Source organism: Nomascus leucogenys, chromosome 6, assembly GCF_006542625.1.
Source record: "Nomascus leucogenys isolate Asia chromosome 6, Asia_NLE_v1, whole genome shotgun sequence".
NCBI lineage: Eukaryota > Metazoa > Chordata > Mammalia > Primates > Hylobatidae > Nomascus > Nomascus leucogenys.
The window spans coordinates 53654830-53675886 of NC_044386.1; the positions used below are offsets into that span (position 1 = coordinate 53654830).

Consider the following 21057-nt stretch of genomic DNA (forward strand, 5'->3'; position numbering starts at 1 on the left):
CTGCATGTAGGCCTTGGCTAGAAGTCAAAGATTTCAACTACACAGCTCAACTTTCTCTAGAAGAGTGCTAATTTCAATTTTTATTTTGGTCCCATAATTCCCATAATCCCCATAATTTCTAGTTTTCAAAGTAGAGTCACCACACATACAATTCAAACCCAGGCCTGGCATTATTTTACCTATGTCTTATTCTCCTGAGGTATCAAGATTACCAGCCATGTTCTTGGAGACCATGTGTAGTCTGCCTTAGTTTACAGTTGAAAAACCAAGGACCAGAAATTAGGTAGCTTCCTGAGTATGTGTCACAGTGGAAACTCAAGACCCAAAGTCTGTGGCTCTTTTCAACTCATGTCTGCTTACTCAGATCAATACAGAGTAAATGTCATTGGTGAAAAGGAGAAGTCAGGATCAGCTATGTGATTTGCAGGCCCCTGTGTAAATAAAAGTGTGGTTCTCCTTGTTCGAAAAAAATTGAGGATTTCAAGATGACGACAGCAGAACATTCCAAGCATGGGACCAAGTGCAGCTGCAGGTCACATACCCAGGAAACTGATGCTACATGCAGTTGTTCCATGATTTACTAGACTTTGATGCTTTGAAGGCAAAGGGGAAGAAAAGCTCTGTGAACACTGAAGATGCTCTAAAATTATCTGTTGCATGGATAAATGAATGAATGAATAAGTGAGTGAGTAAGATGCTTCTATACCTAGAGGCATCTTAAAAATTACTACTAAGACTGAGAGTCAGGTTGAGCTAATCTAGAAAGTTACTATGAGTACTTAGTCCATCATTTATGTTCCAAAATTCATCATCTGAAAATACTTCACAACATGATAAACCTTCCCACCCCATCACAAACAAGTCTCCAGAATCAGATTCAACAATGAGTGGCCATGTGTACATGTGGTGCTGCTTCTGTGTTCTGATGGGCTCAAGAAACGCCACATGCAGAATTGTTCTTATATTTTCTCTGTCTCTTTGTGCTTTTAGAAGTAGCCATCTAAATACTTTTTTTGGGGGAGGAACCAATCCATGTATAAAATCCATAAGCCTTTCCTATATGAATATTTCATATATTGCCAAACATCCTTGATTTGAAAACAGTAAATATAAAAACCAAAACTACTATAACTTACTGAGTTTATGTCAGATACCATGCTAAGTGCCTTGCATGTATGTCCTCCTGAAGACCTAGTAACATCCCTATTTGGTAGAAATATTATCCTAACTTTCCAGTGAGGAAAACCAGGCTCTGAGGGGTTAAGTGGCAGACTCAGAATTTGAACCCCGGACTCTCTGGACTCACAAGGATGCACAGTTGGGAAGGAAAATTGCAGGCTGAATATAGAGAGAGTAGAGAAGCAAGGGTTATTGCTTTCCCTTAAGGAACAAGACTCGTATTCAATAAAGCCTGAGTGAAGTTTTACCTTGGTGAACAAAAATGCAACTAGAAAACACTGACAGTAGAAATGTCAAATATTGAAAATCTAGGTGGTTAATTTTTACAGCTTCTTGCAAAGGAACATCAGCTGTACAAAGAGAGGTAAAGGAGGAGCCTCCTCACCCGTATTTTATGATGTCTTGGGACTGATTTATTGTATTATTGTACCAGGAAAAGAGGTTAAACAGGACAGGGTGAAGGAGGACTCGGAGCCAGGCCAAGAGTTCCACTCAGGTAGTCTGCAGTGTATTTCATTAAGTGATAAGAAAGATTAAAAAAAAGTGAGTGGGTACCTGTCCTCAGTAGATACAGAATTTATCACATGTAACAGAAACACTACGAAACTTTAACTTTAGAGCTTTAAGGGTTAATGAGCTTTTTGAAGTAGGAACCATGAGAAAATGTGAATTTATAATCATGAAATGTCTTACAGAGTTGAAGAGAATCGAGTTAGCGTCTGTGTCTCCACCTCTCAAGAGATAAAAGTGCCTTCATAATTACGGCTCGTGTTTACTATGATGTTTCAAAGTGTTAATCTGGCAGGGGTATCTTATTTCTCATTTAAAAGAAGCTACAGGAAAAAAAATATGGAAGTATAGTGAAAGCGAAGTCATTTTATGAATCCTGCCTACATGTTTGTAGCATTTTCTTGCAATGTCATATCTTTTATTTTTTTAATTGCCTAATCAAATGCAAATTCTGTTCCAAGTATGCAAAATTTTCAAATCATGCAGAAAAATATTGCTGGCCAAACACCAAACTTTGAATAGTTTGAGCACATTCACAAATGTGCTTAATGTACACTATGTGTAGGTAATATGTATAAATAACAATGTATAATTCTCTATAACAAAATGGTGATTTTGTTTATGTATCCACTGGTAAGCCAATCTCTCCCATTTGGGTCAACTGAGGTGGTCCCATGCCCCTGCCCAAGGCTGCTTTAGGCTTCATACATGAGCAGGTGACATGATGTTATCCAATGAGAGCCCGGGGAAATCTGTTACTGGGAAAGGTTTCCTGGGAGAGTTTGTCTCTTGATCTGTTGGATTCTCACCTGGAATGTACCAGTCCTACTAGGAACATGAAAGGAGCTAGCAAAGGAGAAGGTTAACAGGTTGAGAATGGCAGAGAAGAAACATGGAAAACACCTGAGTCTTTGATTACTTTGTTTAGCCAAAGAATTAACCAACCTTGGAGCAACCACATTTCAGGACTTCTTATTGTGTGACTTAATAAAATCCTAATTGTTTAAGCAATTTTAAATGAGGTTTCCTCTTACTTGTAGTCCAAAGCATACTAACGATGGAAAACCCAACATGACTGAGCACCTTATTGTGTTCTAGGAACTGTGATGGTCAATTTCCATGCATTATATTTAACTGATTTCACAACTCTTTAAGAATATTTTCTCCATTTTACAGAAAAGGAAACTAGACTCAGAGGTCTAGTGATATACCCAATTTCTCAAATCTGTTAAGCAAACAGGATGGGTTTCCAACCTATGTCTGTCTGATGTTGAAGGCTATCATTTAAAATCTCTATAGGGGCACATGTCTATGTGTGGTGTATTATATTTTTATATATGTCTACATTTACATACACCTATGTATAGCATGGACATATGTACATACTTACATATACATACACGTGTAGTGAAGGCAATATCTATGGTAGCATAATCATTTATCATATATTTTGAATCTTTGATGGAGTGTTAAAGACAGCAGGAATAATTGCGGAAAAAGGCAACAAAATAAATCAAATGGCAAGAACTGGGTAAAGTAATAATTACCAAATTTTTTTATGCATTGGAAGTTACTTATCTGCCTTCCCATGGATCAGAGATAATTCAAGCTCTGTTCTTGCAGCTAGCTGGGACATCACTTCAGATGACATCTGCATTAGACACTTATCAACCTGTACAAAGACCATGCTCAATGAGGGCTACCATACACGCTCCCTTTTTCATAGAACACTTTGCCAATCTGTGAAGGCATTCTCTTTCTCTTTGACCTTGGATGCAGGCCTACAAATTTCTGAAGCACAAGCTGCAACAGCCACTACCAGTAAGTCAGGTTTGGCTCTCTACTTTGAAACTCATTTGCCCTCTCAGTTCTATGTGTTCAACCAGGGGCGGGGGGCGGGGGTGGCCCTTTGGGGATGTAACTGAAAATTACTGGGAAATTGTGCAATGGTAAGGCATCAACCCCTGAGAGCTGAATGAGGTGCAATTACTGCTAACTGAAAATATTATCTATGTATTTCTGAAAATTGAGTCTCAAAACCATATTAGCAGCAATGAAGTTTAAGTGATCCCAAAAGAAAAGGGCAAAGTGTTGAAAAATGTAAATGGCAATAATAAATTTGAGAAGTTGGACTATCTATGTGTCTGTCTCTTTTTACAGGTAGCTACATGCACGTTCATGAAGCAGATTCGTATTTTCTAAAATCAGCATGGTATTTGATTGTACTGCTTAGGTAATTAAAATAGGAAGATAAACATAGCATTAAGGGATCTTACTACTAGAAAGAACTCTGGAGGTCATATAGACTCTCTCTCGCCCATCACCACCTCTCTTTGTTCTAAGGAGAAAACTAAGGCTAGCAAGGCCAGTCCTTCTCCACAGATAATCTGGTTGTCTAACAGTTCAGCTAGGCTGTGTTCTTCCAGACTCTCAGCTCTGTGTTCCTACTCCTTTTTCAAATTGCTCTGGCAGCCTTTTCAGTAATGAGCACACATTTTGAACTTTAAAATTACATTAAACCTTAGAGATTAGCTAAGTGTGTGGTGAAGAGAAGAGTGGGAGAGATGGGTAAGAGAGTGAGGGAGGGATCTCTGATAGCTTTCCATAGTTCTTTGGAAATCTAGCAGAATACAGGCTCCTGATTTTCTGATTGGCCTCTGTGGGTATCAGTCCTCACAGGCTGGAAATGAACTTGGCTATCAGTGGATGGAGTGGGGTGGTCTTACCTGACAAACCCCATCCAATCTGCCAAGGGGCAGTGCCAGAGCCAGAAAATGATGGCCCAACTGCCCCTGCCATCCTTCTTCAACTACCCTTTGCTGAACTAGTAGTTCCATTAAAACACATTCCTATAGACCTCCAAAGTGGTCCCTTGGCCCCCAAAATGCTCCTTGTTCCTTCAGTTATCCAGTGAAAGACAAATGGATTCAGGGATCTCTGTAAATCTAGTTAATCGGATAAATAATATACACCCTGAGAAGAAATAAATGAACGACTCTGTGTAGTATGCTTAGTATAAAACAGGACTTGAAGATCAGGAGGTCAACGTTTGTGTTTTTACTACTATGATGATTATATTTAAAAGTCCCCAATGGATTATTCTAAAAGCAACAGGGCTTTTCTTACCACTCACATTCTATGATTTTATTGTTTCCTTCACTGATTAAATTGAAGGGTTTATAGTGAGTAATTGAGATGGTGGACTTTGAAGTGACAGCCTTGGGTGTGAATTCTGACTCTGGCTGCACACTCCTAGCAAGGTACTTCACTGTGGGAGGCAGAATAATGTCCACACCCCTCAAAGATGTCCATGCCGTAATCCCTGGAATGGGTAAATATGCTGCCTTACATGGCGAGAGGGACTCTGCATTATAATTAAGTAATGGATATTAAAATAGGGAGATTATCCTGGATTATCTGAGTGGTCCCAAGCTAACCACAAGGGTCCTTTGAAGATGGAAGAGAGAGGCAGAAGAGTCGGAGAGGGAGAAGTGACTATGGAAGAAGTCTCAGTCATAGGATTGCTGGCTTTGAAGATGGAGGAAAAGGGTCATGTGTGAAGAAATGAAGACAGCTTAAGAAGCTGGAAAAGGCAAGGACACATTCTCTCCTGGAGCCGCTATCTGGATTTTAGCTCAGGGAAACCCGTTTCAGACTTCTGACCTCCAGAACTAAAATAATACATCTGTGTGGCTTTAGGCCAATGCGTTTGTGGAAATTCGTTACAACAGCGATCGGAAACTAAGTGATGCTCCTTGAGCATCTGTGTCCTCATCTATAAAATGGGAGGTAAAAGTATGTGCCCCAAAAGGCTGATATGAGCATTAGATGAGAGAATGTAAACAAAACTTCAGTGCTTGGCACAGATTAAGAACTCAATAAATGTTTGCTGTCATTATGTTTATGATGTCACCACACAGAGTATGAATTTATATATGGCTGATAATAATAAAGTGATTCCACAAAGTATATTTCATTGTATCATAATAATACTTTTCACTAGAGCAGCACCTATCTGGTTTTTATGAAGCACTTTTATCCATACTGTCTTATTTAATGCTTATTCTAATTGTGCAGAGTGAGTAAGGGATCCACAGGTGAGGAAACTGAGTCTCCAAGTGGGGAGTGCTTTCCTTAGGTAACTCAGAAGCTCATTCTGTTGGCCAGGGCTGGAGTACAGGGCATCTGCTTCCAAATGCAGTATGCTCCCAGCTTCATTGTGTGACTTATAGAAATACACACATACGGTACACAGAATCTTAATATGAAACAAAAATGATAAAGCCAAATGATGATGGGGGTTGCTCATTGCAACCCAAACCATTTCCCATAAGATCTCAGCCAGCGGAGCTTTCTGCTGGGCCTCCAGCTCTTCCAAGCACGGCTTGAGCACTCTCTCTAATGCATCTAGTCAATTGTGCAAAGCACAAGGGAAAAAATTCCATCCTGACCGCGGCAGGCAATCACCTTATGCCCTGAAGCATGAAGTTTGATTACCCTTATCTCAGTTTATCATTAAATCAAAAACTGTTGCTAGGAATACTGGCCCAGGACTTCATTTATGAAATGATATAGGCCAGTCAGCAGAAATAAGTGAGTGTCCTTTTTCTTTCATAATTTCTGCTCACTATAAAGATCCTTTGCAAACTTGGGGGGGTTGAGGGGGAGGCCACTTTAGCTCTGAGCAGATTTTATTACTTTCTTTAGTCTTTCATGAGCTAGCTGGGATGTCTTTGGCTCATAATCATTCTCTTTGCGCCACAGGCAAGAGGTCTTAGATCTCCTACTGAGTGGCCTGCCAACAGTAGCCCTGAGATCTAGCACCTTGCTTGGATGGGAATCTGCATTTTAGCAAGACGCCAGGCAATCTGTAGGCACATTGATGTTTGAGGAGCTCTGGCTACATTAGAGCACCATTTCTCAAAATGTGGTGAAGGGACAATGGGCACAAGCTACCTGAAGTGTTCCTTAAAAACACAGACTACCGGGCTTCATTCAAGACGCAGCAAAACAGACCCATTGATGTTGGAGCTCTGGGAATCTGCATTTTAACCCTACATGATTGTGATGAAATTTAAAGTTTGAAGACCACTGGTGGAGACTGAAGATGTGGGTGATGACAGAGATGGCCTGGAGTGTGCTTAACTTTTTATGACATTATTCAGATTTTTAATAGCCCCGGGGCCACCAGCATAGAACATGTGCTAATTATCGATGTTTTGTCCTTCAACAGTACTGACAGTAGAAGCCAGATTTTTGACACCACAATTCTGAAACAGCTGACATCGGGGTTAGGGATCTTCAAAAAGGTGCCAAGGTCTAGGGTAAATCTCCAGCCCACTGAACCTCTCCTTCTAAATTCCCCTTTGCAGTTTGGCTGAATGTGTGGCAAGTATACTGAGTGGGAGTGCAGGGTAGCTGTTGTGGAACTGGCCTCAAGGTTCATATATCAGTTAAAGAAATAGGATAAAATCACATGTGAAAAGACAGCATAGTACAAGGGCTAAAAGCATAGGCTTTGGAGCCAGCCTGCATTTATTTTTATTTAACAGACACTGATATATTTATAGCACTCACTACATGCCAAGCACTATTATAAGTGCTGTTCAAATATTAATTCATCTGTGTCTCACAACACCCCTAGGAGGTGGGTACTACCATCATCATCCACCTTTTATAAGGTGAAAATGAGTCTCAGAGAGGTGAAGTAATTTGTTCAAGATTACACAGCTTATCAGTCACACTCCAAGACACAGCCCCCACCAAGTTGACTCCAAGAGTTCATGTTCTTACTCACACTGCCTATCATGGGTCCAAGTTCCCTGGTTCCACTAGTCACCAGCTGTTTGACCCTAGGAAAATGACTTCATCATCCATGACTCAGTTTCCTCCTGTACAAAATGAGAATATTCTTAATAATATTACTCATGTCAAAGAATGCTGATCAAATGATTTAATACATGTTCTTAAAAGTGTATCAGGCACATAGTAAGCACTCAATATATGTTGGCTCTTAGTTAGCTATTAGTCCTATACTCCCAGAGGTAGAGTGAGGATTAAATTAGATAACATATTTGAAGTGCTAGGCACTGTGCCATGGCACATGGTAAGCACACAGTAAGTGCTAGCTGTTATTATTAGTCTAGTTGAACCAGGCCAGTTTATTTTAGATCCCGTCTGTAGGCAAGTGTGCTCTGTGCAGGGGGAGGCAGCTTGCCCTTCACTTCGACAAGCAACTGGGTGGGAGCCAGACCAATTACTAAATTAAACAGGTTCTCTGCTTTATGTCACTCGAATATTCCTGAAAAGTTCCCAATATTGAATTTGTATATGCTTAATCCTTTTTCCCTATTGACCTATTTTATAATTTCTCATTGATCTTTAATTGGCAGTGATTCTTCAGACTTAAGATTCGTCTCTAAGACTATCTGTCACATAACTATTAACTTGTAATAGACTTAAATATACCATGGAAAATTGAACCACTGGAGCAATTCTTGGCAAAGCAATTGACTTGATCATTCCCTAATGTAACTGTTTTCCTTTTATTTTTCCTTTATTATGTGTTTTAATAAGCATACTTATACTACACAGAACTTCTGGTCTTTCCTCTCATGAAGCTTATTACCTCCACTATTAAACTTAACCATGGATTGATTATACTTTATGTTAATCAAAGGGTTAATGATGGCTTGGAAACTCTAATGTCTAAACAGGTTATCTTGGGTTAGGGGGTTGAGTATGGCAGGTCGAAGGGGGAAGGTGAGGGAGGTGGGAAAGTGGGGGATTGGGGACTGTTAGTGGCAGATAAGTTTATCTGGAAGACTCAGGCCCCGAAAGGGGTGCTGATTCCCCCTGGGAACCTTAAAATGAGATTTTCCAAAAGGAAGTATTAAAAACATTCCAAGTCATTTCCCTTTTCTCTATTAGGAAAAGGTTGTCATAGCTCCAACCTCATTTCTTTCAGTTTACCAGCCATGATAAGCTATATCCGCAATGTAATAAAAGTTAAACTCAATTAGTGCATTTACTAAAACACTTGCTGCGTATCTACTACGTGTCACTCCCTCTGCTAACTTACAGTGATGAGCATGCAATATATCCTCAAAGAACCTGCAGTGTAAGCAGCACCTAGAGTCCAACTCATAAGAGCATGGTTTCAGTATGTCTATCCTCTCTTCCACTTCCTATCTTCACATTCTCTTCTCTCCCCTCCAAAAATCCTCATATACATATGCGACGTATTCTTTATTTTAGAATCTACGTCTACAGCCTTTTCAAGCTTAAGAAAAAAGATGAAGCCAGTGAAGCCACAGCCTTCCAGTTTGGTTCTGCTAAACAACTCTATGAGAGGAACTCGGTGCTGGGTAATTTGAGGCAAATCATCTTACTCCTTGCAACGTTCATGTGTATCACTGAACCAGTTGGCAGCTGATGTGCGGGTTTTAGTCCTGATCACGGAGCAATCTAGTGAATTGCCACAAGATTGATCCTATTCATTCTGATGGCTTAAGCTGTAGGGCCATCTGCTGAATGGCTAAGTATAGTAGACCAGAGATGCTCAATAAATATTTGTGGATGGCATGGCAAACTGCCTCTTCACACCTGAATTACAAGTCTGTCGTAGGTAAGGGCATAAATATGGACAACTGATCTAGACCCTCACCCCCACCCCACCCCTGGGCTTTTGCCTAAGCTGTTCTCTATGCCTGGAATTCCCTCCCTCTCAACACCTCCCCCACCACCCCTCACTGTCCACCTGTCCAAATCCTACCTAGTTCAAGAACCAGCTCAAATATCAGTGACTCCACAGAGCCTTCCCTGACCACCCTAGCCAGAAATAACCTCTCACTCTTCTCAATTTCCCTAAGTCTGTGTATATCTTTTCTGGAACCTAAAAGACACAGCGTTTCAGCTATTTGTACACCTTGTTTTTCCTACAGCACTCAGTAAGATCCCTGACCTCTGGAATTGTGTGATGCTCCTCTTTGAGCCCTCTCCTGCCCTGTACCCACTTGTACAGAGTAGACCCAGGGTAAGAGTTAGCTGAATGAACAAATGTTAGTGCCAGCAATGGCAAGAACAACTGCAACATTCTTTATTCCTTCTTCTGCCTCCTCTTCTCCCTCTGTAGCTTTTAAAAATATCTTTATTTGATCCACCAATTACCCAGAGGAGGCCTGAAGACTTACTGATAAATAAAGACAACTCTGTAGACCAAAAAAAGCTTGCAAAGACCCTTATACTAACAAGTGAGGCGTAGGCCAATGGAGAGGGGAATCTCGGTCCCTGCTTTGCTGACAGCCTGCTCCTGGGGTGTGGAAGTGTTATTTTCTCAAAGAGCTTCGTCTGCTCTGGTTCTTATGTGCCAGTTCCTCAGCTGAGTAGAAACTCCTGACGTTATTTTTAAGTACAGACTCCAATAATAGGCTAAGTAACTACAGATCTTCCTGAGGCCTTATTATATATGCACCAACATATTGGGCTTTAAAAACCCATATTCCTTCCTGTAAATATATGTTGAGAACCTTACATTTCAGTATTATGTGTAGTGGTCATGCGTATTTCCCTTTTTGTTTCCTCTCATAGAGATCCTGAATAAAAAAAAGAACAAAAAAAATGCTGATGCATGAGAGAGAATTTCTCAACAATGTATCTGATTGAAAGATTTTCCCTCTGTCATAACTAAGAAAAATGTATAGTACAATCTAATAGAGACTTTAACTTCAGTAATACACTTTCCATACTGGTGCCACTAATGCTTGAACAGCTGCAGCTCTCACTGTCTTTGCTGATGGGGCCCATAAATACTCCTGGGAAATGGGACAAAGATACGTAATGGATCTTCACCTGCCAAGATCGGGGAAATGAATGTCAATCGCACCCGGACGCAGAAGCACTTTTTGGTGGAGAGTGATGAATATTGCCATTTGTCCTATGCCACTGTAATCTTGGACAGGAAAGCCTAACATGGAGAAAAATGGTGGGAGAAGATACCGTTCTAGGATGCTTGAAAAGAAGGGCGTGTAATAATTATACGGCCAACGGAAATAAAAAATGAAAGTAAAGTATAACAATGTGATTTAGATTAGAAAAAAGATGGTGATTTAAGAGCATATCCACCCTGTACATATCATTTCACTCAGTATGCAATTTTCCCCCCAAACATGACTTTTTCATTGAAAAGCAAATGTCAGAAATATTAGGAAGTCAGAAAACTGCAGGGTGGTCTGTGTTCTTGGAAGCAATCCGGTGCAGTGGTGAAAAAGTGGGCTGAGATGTCGGGAAGCCTGAGTTCAAATCCTGCCCCTACCACCTTTCCATTGTGTAACCTCAGGAAAATGACAGCTTCTCAGCACCTCACTGTTTACCAATAAAGCAGCGATAATAACAGAATTCACCTTACAGAGCTGTCTGAGGGTTACAAGATATAATCAACATAAAGACCTTAGGGTTGTGCCTAGAATTTAGTAAGCTAATATTAAGTGTTAAGTATTGTGGTTGCTGCTGTTTTTTCCTCTTCTTCCTCTGCCTCCATCATCATCACCATCATCCTTCAGATGTTTTGTGGCTGATTTCACTAGTAAATGTTATGGAGAGAAGAAAGACTACATGCTAACTCACACCCAAACATGAGGCAGTCTCCCCTTGACACATCAATTTCCAAAAACTGGATTCCTAATTATGAAAGTTTAAACATCCAAACAAAAAAAGCTTGGCAACATAACCTACAGATGTAGCCAGCTAATTCATGTTATTCTTGCTTTAACAAGCAATGGCTACTATAACAGATATCTTATTGAGTAAAAAGAAGAAAACAAAACAAAAAAATGCGACAGAAGGTATTGGGCACTAGTAGACACGGACCCCATATTTAGGTACATCGCGTGTTCTTTGTGAAAAGGGATGTAGCAATAACATGCTCAGTTCACCAAAAAAGGTCTTTTTCTGTCTTCAGTCATTTGGGATCACAGGATGAAGGCGACTTCATTCCTTTCTTCCCCTTTTAAAGTAGGCTTAAGTTCTGAAGGTGTAAGATGAGTGGTGGCTGAATGGCTCCTTCTAATTCTGTGATTCTGGTGGTTTGATCTTACAAGCTTCAAGAATTTTTCCTGTGGTGGTATAGTTGGGGCAAGCCTCCTTTTAAATGGAACACACGATTGCAAGGTGGCAAGGCCTTTCAGCAGGTGTGACCCCAGAACTGGATGAGGGGCCTGGGACAGGTTGCCAAACAATGGAAACTTCCCGTTCTGGGTGTTAACTTTAGTTACCACAGCCAGACAATACTGCCAGTGGTGTGGAAGAAAAAATTGCTGTAGCCAGCTGTGCTGTTCACAGTCGGATGGATTCCATGTAGCTCCAAATGGTGATAGAGCCAGCAGCCTGTTGTAGTCAAGGACAGGATGATGGATGATCTACATACTGTGTCCAAGCAGAGAGAATGGCAGAAGTTCACTTCAGGGTTGTTAAAATGCTAATCTGGGTGAGTTAACAAAAGCTTAATAGAAAAGGAAAGTTTGAGAAATAAGTACACCTCATGTGGTATCTGTGTGGACCACTGATTTGATCTCCCTTGGTTACATAAATGGTTGTTTTTCAAAGTAAGAACGTCTAGTAGTTTTCCTGTTGGGAGAAATGCAAGCAGCTTCAATTATCAGTGGCACTGCCAGTGTTGTCAGGGTGTGAGGAGGAAAACTCCACCTGACAATAGCCACCTCAACTAGAAAGTGTTATGGTATGTTTAAAATAGTTATGTGATTTTTATTCTCTCTGTGTGTCATGGGAATAAATCAGAACACTTTTCTTTTTTTTCCCAATTGGAAGTTGGCAGCTGTTCACAAAATCAGCAGCAACCCAAGACACTAGCTTTGGTAGATATTAACACTAAGTCTCCATTCACATGAGCCACAGAAAGTGAGATCTCTCACTCTAAGGACAGATTCAATGCGTGAATTACACTTAACAGTACATTGAATCATTCACTAGTGTTAAAGGCAGGTAGGCTGCACCACTGCAAATATCTGGTATGGATAATCTTGCTTTAAAATCTCTAGAATAAAATAATACACTTCTAAAGAAAGGAGCATATCTACATTTCTTGTCAAAAGGTTTGTTTTCCCATCCTTTATTTCCTTTTATTTTTGCTCTATTGAAAATACAGAGAAACATATCTGGCTCACTTGGTGTTGGAACACTGGCTAGCACAGCTCCTTGCAAATGATAAATATTCAATAAATACTGCCTAGTTGGCATACCCCAACTGCTTCTTGCTTCCTCTAGAAAGGCATCTAGAATATGTAGGCTTAAAGTCTATTAATTAAAATAAAAGACAATATTTTATCGTGCAATATGCCAAGGAAAGAGTTCACCTCCTATGGTTACACTACTAATGGTTAGGCATTCAGCCAGGCTCTTAACTCTGCATAAAATGCATCAAAAGGGTGAAAAATGACCCTATTTCAGATGCATTTTTCACTCTTTGTATCTTAGTGAAACTCACATGCAAGAACAATGACTAAGCTAATTACTAAGGTTTATTATGATGGAGCAGCAAGAAGTGAAGAACTTCTCCAGTTTCAATAAGTCTTTAGCAATTATGGCCATCTTTGTGAATCACGGCTCTGATTCCTGTTTACTCGCTTGTGGCCTTTCAAGCGATAGAAACCACGACATTGATGTAGGGGCCGGCTTACCCCAATCACAGTTACTCGACAGAGCCTTTCTGTGCATGCAGCAAGCAAGAGAACCGAAGTCTTCTGGATTTCTAAGTTGCCCTCACTCTAAGGACTAACGCATTTACATCACAGCCATCTTTCAATTCCATCAACCCATCAAACCAGGGGAGACATGACCAGATGGTGCTATTAGAGGGCACCAAAAGAAAAAAAGAGACAAAGAAGAGGAAGATGGCAAAATGCCCACAAATCTAAATCAAACTCAAGTTAACCAGCTGTTGGTGATGAAGAAGTCACAATATTTCTGGCATACTCTCCTGAGTCACAGAAATATTCTAAAAAAAAAAAAAAAAAGAAAAGGGAAGTTATCGATATAGCATCCCTACTAGGAATAAGGCCAGGTAGGAATATTCTGTAGGATGCAGTAAGAAATAGTTGCTAGTTGTTAATCTAACAAAATGTGCCAGTGAAAAAAAAACAGTCTGCTCAACAACACATTTTGGAAGCTTTAGGGTTATCTATTTAACTGTCTTTCTGGAAGTACATTCTAAGAGACCTAAACCAAACAAAGCACAGACAGTAACTATAAAAAACAAAACTCAGCTATGGCTGAGCTATGGTTTATTTATCTCTAGATGTTTAGGTTCATGGTAATATAGACCCAAATCTCGGAGCTTATCTGGCATTTTCTATTTATCTAAGCCAGAGTAAATGTTTGTGTAATATCTGCCAGCTTGACAGAATATGCCTGTCACTCACTACATTAAACAGGACTATACACAACTTAATTTCCTGAGTTAGACACCTAAGAGGGTAAGAGGATTTATTTTTTAACAGCATGAGTAAGCCAGTATCAAAACCTATTGTTTTAAGCCACCAAAAGAGAGTAAAATCCTTCCCTTGAGCGGTCTGAGATGAGATTTCTTAATACTACAAGGAAGAAACCTTGAACATTTTCTTCAAACAAGTATTTTTCCTATTCTAAGGGACAGAAATCAAACCAGTTTAGAAAACTGTTAGACCTTTCCCTGGGACTTCAGCTTTGGAATAAACAAAATAATCCACTTAATGGCCCCAAATATCAAGTAGGGGGAAGGGCAAACTTAAAAAGCACCCATAATTTTTACTACAGACTTAAAATTCTTAGTGGCCAGAAGTTTTGGGGAAAAATCGTCCTACTCATTGCCCTTTCACCCCAAGTAACAGGAAACACTACAGTTATTTTTAAAGGAAAGCCCCTGCTGTAGTGGCAGACACAAGGTCCAATGACTGTTGACGAAGTCTATATATCTATAGTAACGATGTGCGGCGCCTTCCGTTTGAGATCATCCAGCTGACGGCGCTGAGGGCTCCGGATGTTGGAACATCAGTTACCCAATGGTCCCCCCAGAACAGGGAGTACTGCCCTAAGTTCTTCAAACGCTGCGATTCATACCGGGACTTCAATCCCCTTCCACACCCCCAGCCCTGCCAGCTTCCTGACATTTCGCCTTTTAACAAGTTCAGGATTTAAAAAATCACCTGACAGCAATGGTCCCAAGAGTGGATGGAGCACAAATTTTTCAAACCCAGTTCTCGTCCACACTTCCAAGTCCTTTATGACCTTTCATTTCAATCCAAGAATTACGCATGACAGAAGCAGCTTCGAGCCCTCCTAAATTACCCAAGGCAGGCGGCTGCTGTATCAGTTTCTGCAGACCAGGGAAAACACCGCCGCTGTCAAGACGGGAAATAAAAGTTTCCCTACCTTCCTCCTCATCATGTCCCTGCCAGCGACTGCCGGCGCGAGCGGCGGCTCCCTCCCGGCTGCAGGACGCCTCTCGCTGCCAGAGAAGGGGCTCATGCAAAATTGACTCTTCCTTATTTGTTTCCATCCATAATTGATGTGGAGATGAGAACGTAACACATCTCAGCACCGAGCTCTTGCCGCCTGGCGGAGACCCTGTCCAAGACGCTTCCGTAGAGCATTTCCAGCCGGGGAACAAAGCACGGAAAGTTGCTGGGTAGAGCGGCCGGGAGGAGACACCGGGCGCCGGGTGGGCGGTGGGCTGCTCCGGGCCCGGGAGTCCGCCCGCAGCGCGCTCTGCCAGTAAGAGAAGAGGGACGGTGGGAAGTGGCCGCCCTCCGGGCCTGAGCCGGTGCCCGGGCCCGGGGGGCCGGGGATGGGGATGGCCAAGTCACCCGAGCTCCCGCCCCTCGCCGGCAGGCACTATCCGGGAGCCGTGCAATCCGGGGGCTGACAGGTATCCTACGCCCGCGAGGGGCTGCTCCGGCCTCAACTGCGGCGCTGCGCCCCTTCTCCAGGACGCAGACGAATGCTCGCCCGCCAGCTCCTAGCCGGGCCCAGAGCTGCCAGACCCCGGGCGTCCCAGCGTCCGCTCTGGGGCCAACGGGCGGGAGGGGGCGGCTAAGCCCGCAGGCGGCTCCTTCGGCCTTGGCTCAGCTCTCTCAGGCTGGCTCCTGGAGACGCTGTGCCCGGCACAGAAGCAACCCCTGCTCCCCCCAGCTATGTGCGAGGGACGCCGAGCTGGCTCTGCCTGGCAAGAAACTTTTACTTGGTGCCCCCTCCGCTTTTTTTCCAAGGGGGTGCACAGTGGAGGAGGGCCTCCAAGTCCACTTGCCCCTCCCCCTAAGCCGCCAGCTTTGCCAGTTTTGACGCGTCCGCCAAACCTCTCCAGCCCTTTGCGCGTCCCTTGCACGGCAGGCAGAGAGAGCAGCTTGGAAAATAAATCAACTGTCCAGTGGCAACACACACACACACACACACACACACACACACACACAGCGATACGGGATCTCAGGTTCCGACCCCCACCGAGCGCCACAAGAGCATTAGCAAATTGTTGAAAACGGTCTTACCTCATTGGGGGGAGGCTGGTAAGAAAAAAAGAAAAAGAAAAAAAAAAAAGCTTGCCACGCGCAAGGATGAAAGAAAATAAAGAAAAATATTGTAAAAATAGATATCCCTCTGTCTCCCTAGGTCTTGGCTTCCTTGATAGAATCCTGAAAGTCGCCACCACCCCTTGTAGCAGCAGCAGCAGCAGCAGCAGCAGCGGGACAGAGCAGAAGCAAAACAAACCGATGGACGGCAAATGGTGTAATTCGATCCATCTCCAAGTCAATCCATCAGGCGAGCCGGAGCCTGGCTCCCTCCACGCACTCGGCAGCTCCCGGCGCGGGTCCCACCCCCGGGCACGGACGGCAGGAGGCGCGGCCGGCCGGGCGCGCTCGCCCTCGCGGGTGAACCGTGGCCAGCGCCGCCTGGAGGCCCCCACCCTGGCGCCGCGGCCCTGCTGACCCCTCGGTGGCCTCCGCGTCCCTCCTCTCCGGCGCTCTACTGCGCACCCTCCCTCTCCCCACCTCTGAGGAGCTTCTCCTTCTAGCAACTCCCAGTGCCTCAGTCATCCAGCTCGCGGTGGGTGCTGCAGCCTGCGAAGCAACCTTTTCGATTCCCTCCCTCTTTCCCTCTTTTTCCCTCTCGCTCACTTCTTTCAGAGCTTTCCTCCAGACACCCAGAGGACAAATCACTGCAGCCCAGAAGAGCTGCGGACGCAGTTGTTCCGTGAAGTTCTGCCTTAGTTTTCCAGTGTAAGATTTATGTTTTAAGCACATCTTTACAAACCCGCCCCCACATTACCCCCCGCCCCCCATTTCTCTTTATAACCACTAAGCAAAACAGCTGGGAAGAAAGCAATCAAACATTGCTTTATCTTTATAAAATACAGAAATTGCCTACTAAAAATCCCATTTCTACTTTGAATGAAAGCCATTCTGTACAGTATAATTTTGCAGGCTAATGAGCCGGTTTTACAGGCAAGTGTTTCGTGTAATATGTTGTGGGAGAAATGAAAATGTCCTTGAAGTGACATCATTTAAAATTGACTGTCACAAATGAAAAGAAAAAAAAAGTCACATATTCCAAAACAAGAGGATTTTAATTCAAACTTCATTTCCAAGAACGGGCTGTGTTTTATTAATTTCCAGTTGAATTATGGATCACTGAGGGCTCTAAATGGCTAGAATGAACCATGATGCCCCTGTTTAAAGAAAAAGAAAGAAGAGAGCTTTTTCCGCCAAACTTTTAATTTTCATTTGAGTATGGTTAATTACCGTGAAAGAGAGAAGAGAGGGGCGCAGAAAGGGCTTCCTTTCCTCAATGGTTCCTGCTTTCTCCCAAACACAGTTACATGTTTACATTTAGGAAAAATACCCTGGTCCTCGTTGTTTCTGAAACTTCCAAGGACAGCCTTGAAAAGGAACTCAAAAAAGACACCCCAAGCAACTGCTGCAGGACTCATCCGGACAACTATTTCCTCCCTAGTTAACACTGTGTAACCCAAGGAAAGAAGGGGAGAGAAGGATGAGGAGTCTTTTAAAATATAGATTCTTTCCTGCTGTTCTTCCAATTAGAAGAAAAGAGTAGGGGGCGGAAAGAACACCTTTGGCAATACAGCTCTGTGATATTTTTCCTGTTGTTATTAGGTCTTTTGTTGGCTGGCTAGTTGGTGTTTTCTGGTTGTGCTGGGCTCTGACATCATTGCAAGTTACTTGGCAGTCAGGGCCCTTCCCCAGCCAACTTCTGACCCAGAAAGCTGTGCCTGTTTCCTGGCGTGCAGTTATTCTGTATTTTCTCCATCAAGGGAGCAAGCCCCCGCTGCAGGCAGAGGATACTGTGCATTGCATAAAGATTGCAAGGGGGTGGCCATTGGCTTGATGAGGAGTCAAATCGCCACCCACTTGGAGACAGAAAGCTCTTGAGTTGTCCTGCATCTGCAGTAGCAGCAAAGTGGAAAAAAAATTCAATTCTGGAGATTCCTAAATTCCTTGCTAAAATTCTACAATCGCCAGCTTTCCAGAGTGCCACCTGAAGAGTGCCATTTGCCCTAGACTGAGTTCCTAAATCCAGGAAAAAAGAAACTTTTAGATTGCAGAAGGATATGCTGGTAGGTCATTTCAAGCCATGGATTAGACATGTTTTCAGTCTGCATTATCAGTGAAGACCTCAGAGTCAATCCCTATATTTGGCCTGCTGGGGATGAGAGGTAGGGAAGTAGGCTCTTCACTGTGGCATAGTAAGAATGGTATCCTTTACCTTTTGGTCAAGACCAAAATATTACTTTTAAGCATTTATCATTTCCCTGGTTCCAAGAATCTTGATAGGAAAACAACACTCCTTTTATTTGGATTTTAGTGGAAAGAAGTCTAAGGAAAACTGCTAACTCTTTATGCAGCTACCATTGTTGTGGTTTATTAGCTTTTGGTCTCATCAGTTGGTTTTCCACACTTTTAACCTTTTAACTTTGCTACTTCTCCAGCCCGACTCCCCCCTCTCCCTACCTTATGCTTTAGATGCTAGCATTACCCAGAAACTTGCGGTTCACCACTGTGCCACACTGTTTCATGGTGTCTCTGCTTTCTGGGTACTCCATCCCCATATTGGTATGTAGTTTAATTTCTGCTTTTCTTGACTTCTAGCCAACAATTTGTTTAAATGTCAAAACTTGCCTCATCCCACTAGCCCCTACAATGGGCATAAGTGCTTCTCTTCTGTGCTCCCCTAACCAGTTCACTATGTAATTAAGTAAATTGAAGGGAAATTACTGATTTAGCATGTCTTCCCCACTCACACTCCTTAACAGCAGAAATCTCTATTTACCTAGACAGTCCCAGTGCCTACTACAGTGCTTGGCATTTAATGGACGCCCAATAAATACTTGTTAAGCAGATCTAACAATGGAACCTACGACTTTCTTGCACTCCCTTATGTGCTAAACCAGAGAATACAGTCAGCTCTAGATTGGATGCTTCTCCATTTATTCATCCTGTGTCCCCAGGACTCAGCAAAGTACTGGCATGAGAATGTTTGTTAAATGAGTAAAAGAAGGAAGGTATAGATGAATGGAGATAATTGAGTGTTTTCACCAGAAGAAACTGTAAAGGGCTCAATGCTTTACATGGTTAGTGATTATGCTTAAACATTATCTACATACATTTCCCATCAGTGGAAAGCAGTCATTTTGTTTACAGTCTAGTCTGAAGCGTAACGGTCATCTGAAAATTATAGAAAATCTGTGTGTGTAATTGTTAATAAAAGTTCATCAGTCATCAGAAAGTACAACTTCTTAACTGTTAGTTATTAAACAAAACATCAGTACTTAATATGCACCCAAACTCTGTTCTAAGCATTTTACAAATATTAACTTGCAACAATGCTACAAGGTAAGTACTATTATTATTATTTATCATTTTTATAGATGAGAAAACTGAAGCTTAGAGAGTTTAAGTGAATTGCCTGATGTCACAGAGTAGTAAGCAAGTAGGAGTTGAATTCTACCCCTTACTTAGTTGTAATAGTAGTTAATAGTGAGGTCATAGTTAATAGCAACAGATGATAATGAAGTCTTTGGAATATTAGTCTGGATTGAAATCCTTCTCTCACTAGACTTGTGACTTGAGATAATTTATTTAGCCACATATGCTTCAGTCTTCTCATCTGGAAAACAGGGATGATGATAATAATATTCAAATTGATTTTATAAAAACGGAATGTGGTAATGCATGTAAAGTGTTTAGCATCTGACCTGGAACAAAGCAAGCATTGAATAAATATTAAACAATATTTTTATAGATTCTCTGAAGGCAGCAGAATCTTGGAATCCTGCAGAATTGAATTCGAAACTTAATCCAACCTCACATTAAATGTGAGATTAAGGGCAAAAGTCCGTGCTACACAATAGATTTGCAATAAATTTTTGTTCCATTCCATCTCCTTCATTTTCTTATCTATGTGTATATGTCCATTAATTCTGATACACACACCACTCACTATCCAGTTGATATGAGATAACATTTTGTATGAATTTTAATGAATAATAAAATTTAGGATGTAGAATTTCATGTTTCAAAATAAAAAGAGGTATTGAAATTTCAAAGGTTGCTGTGGCTTCTGTGATTACTTTAATTTGGAATGCACATATAGTATTCCTTGCGTTCACACATTATAGAAAGTGCTTTTGTGGCAAGGGATTGCTTTCAAAACTAATCTAAGCTCTCCATGACATGATAAATAATTAATAATATAGACCCAAATCTCGGCATCTGCATAGGCACAGCTAGCCTCCTTGTGTCAACAGTCTGCATATGAAAGTGACTCTGCCAAGATATTTCACTTTAATGAAAAATATTTATCACAGTAAATCTTAAGCCTCAAGATTTTACTGACATAATTCATTTCTATTATTATGTACTATGATAGTATACCACCACAGCAATGCTTATGTTTAGAATGATAAAAATGTGCTTTTTAAAGTCATTTTGATTATTCTACCTCAGCATGAATAATTTTTGCTCTACACTCTGAGGAAAGGGAATACACTGTGCATTTATGGAACTAATATATCAGTTACTTATCTAATTTTCCTAATGGCTCTGTAGGTGTCACTGTGTGGAAGGACACTGAGTGCCCAAGCCAAATAAGAATCAGGCTTTAAAAAAATATTGTTATTTCCATAAGAAAGAGGAACAGCAAACAGCCTTTAATAACAACTAGCTCTTTTGCAAACAGACAAGAGATATGAAGACTATCATTTTATCAAAGATCTTTTGAACAAACAGAAGCAAAACGAACTTTTTGAAGGGTGGGTCATACAAAAAGCTGGCAACTCAGTCAGTCACTAAATTGTGCTTATCTGTA

General features: G+C 41.7%; 1 protein-coding gene across 8 annotated transcripts in view; it reads right to left on the reverse strand.

Annotated features, from left to right (window-relative positions):
- The window catches only part of SEMA6D (semaphorin 6D), a 55688-nt gene extending 39147 nt beyond the window's left edge, over positions 1-16541 (reverse strand). For 4 of the 8 annotated variants that reach the window (XM_003266876.4, XM_003266877.4, XM_003266874.4 and 1 more), the window contains exon 1: positions 15112-16100. The gene's annotated coding sequence lies outside the window, so the exon portion shown is untranslated. Of the gene's footprint in view, positions 1-15111; positions 16101-16223 lie in introns of those variants that run through there. The other 4 variants (XM_030814133.1, XM_030814130.1, XM_030814131.1 and 1 more) reach the window with 3 other exon arrangements.
- Positions 16542-21057: the final 4516 nt, after the last annotated feature.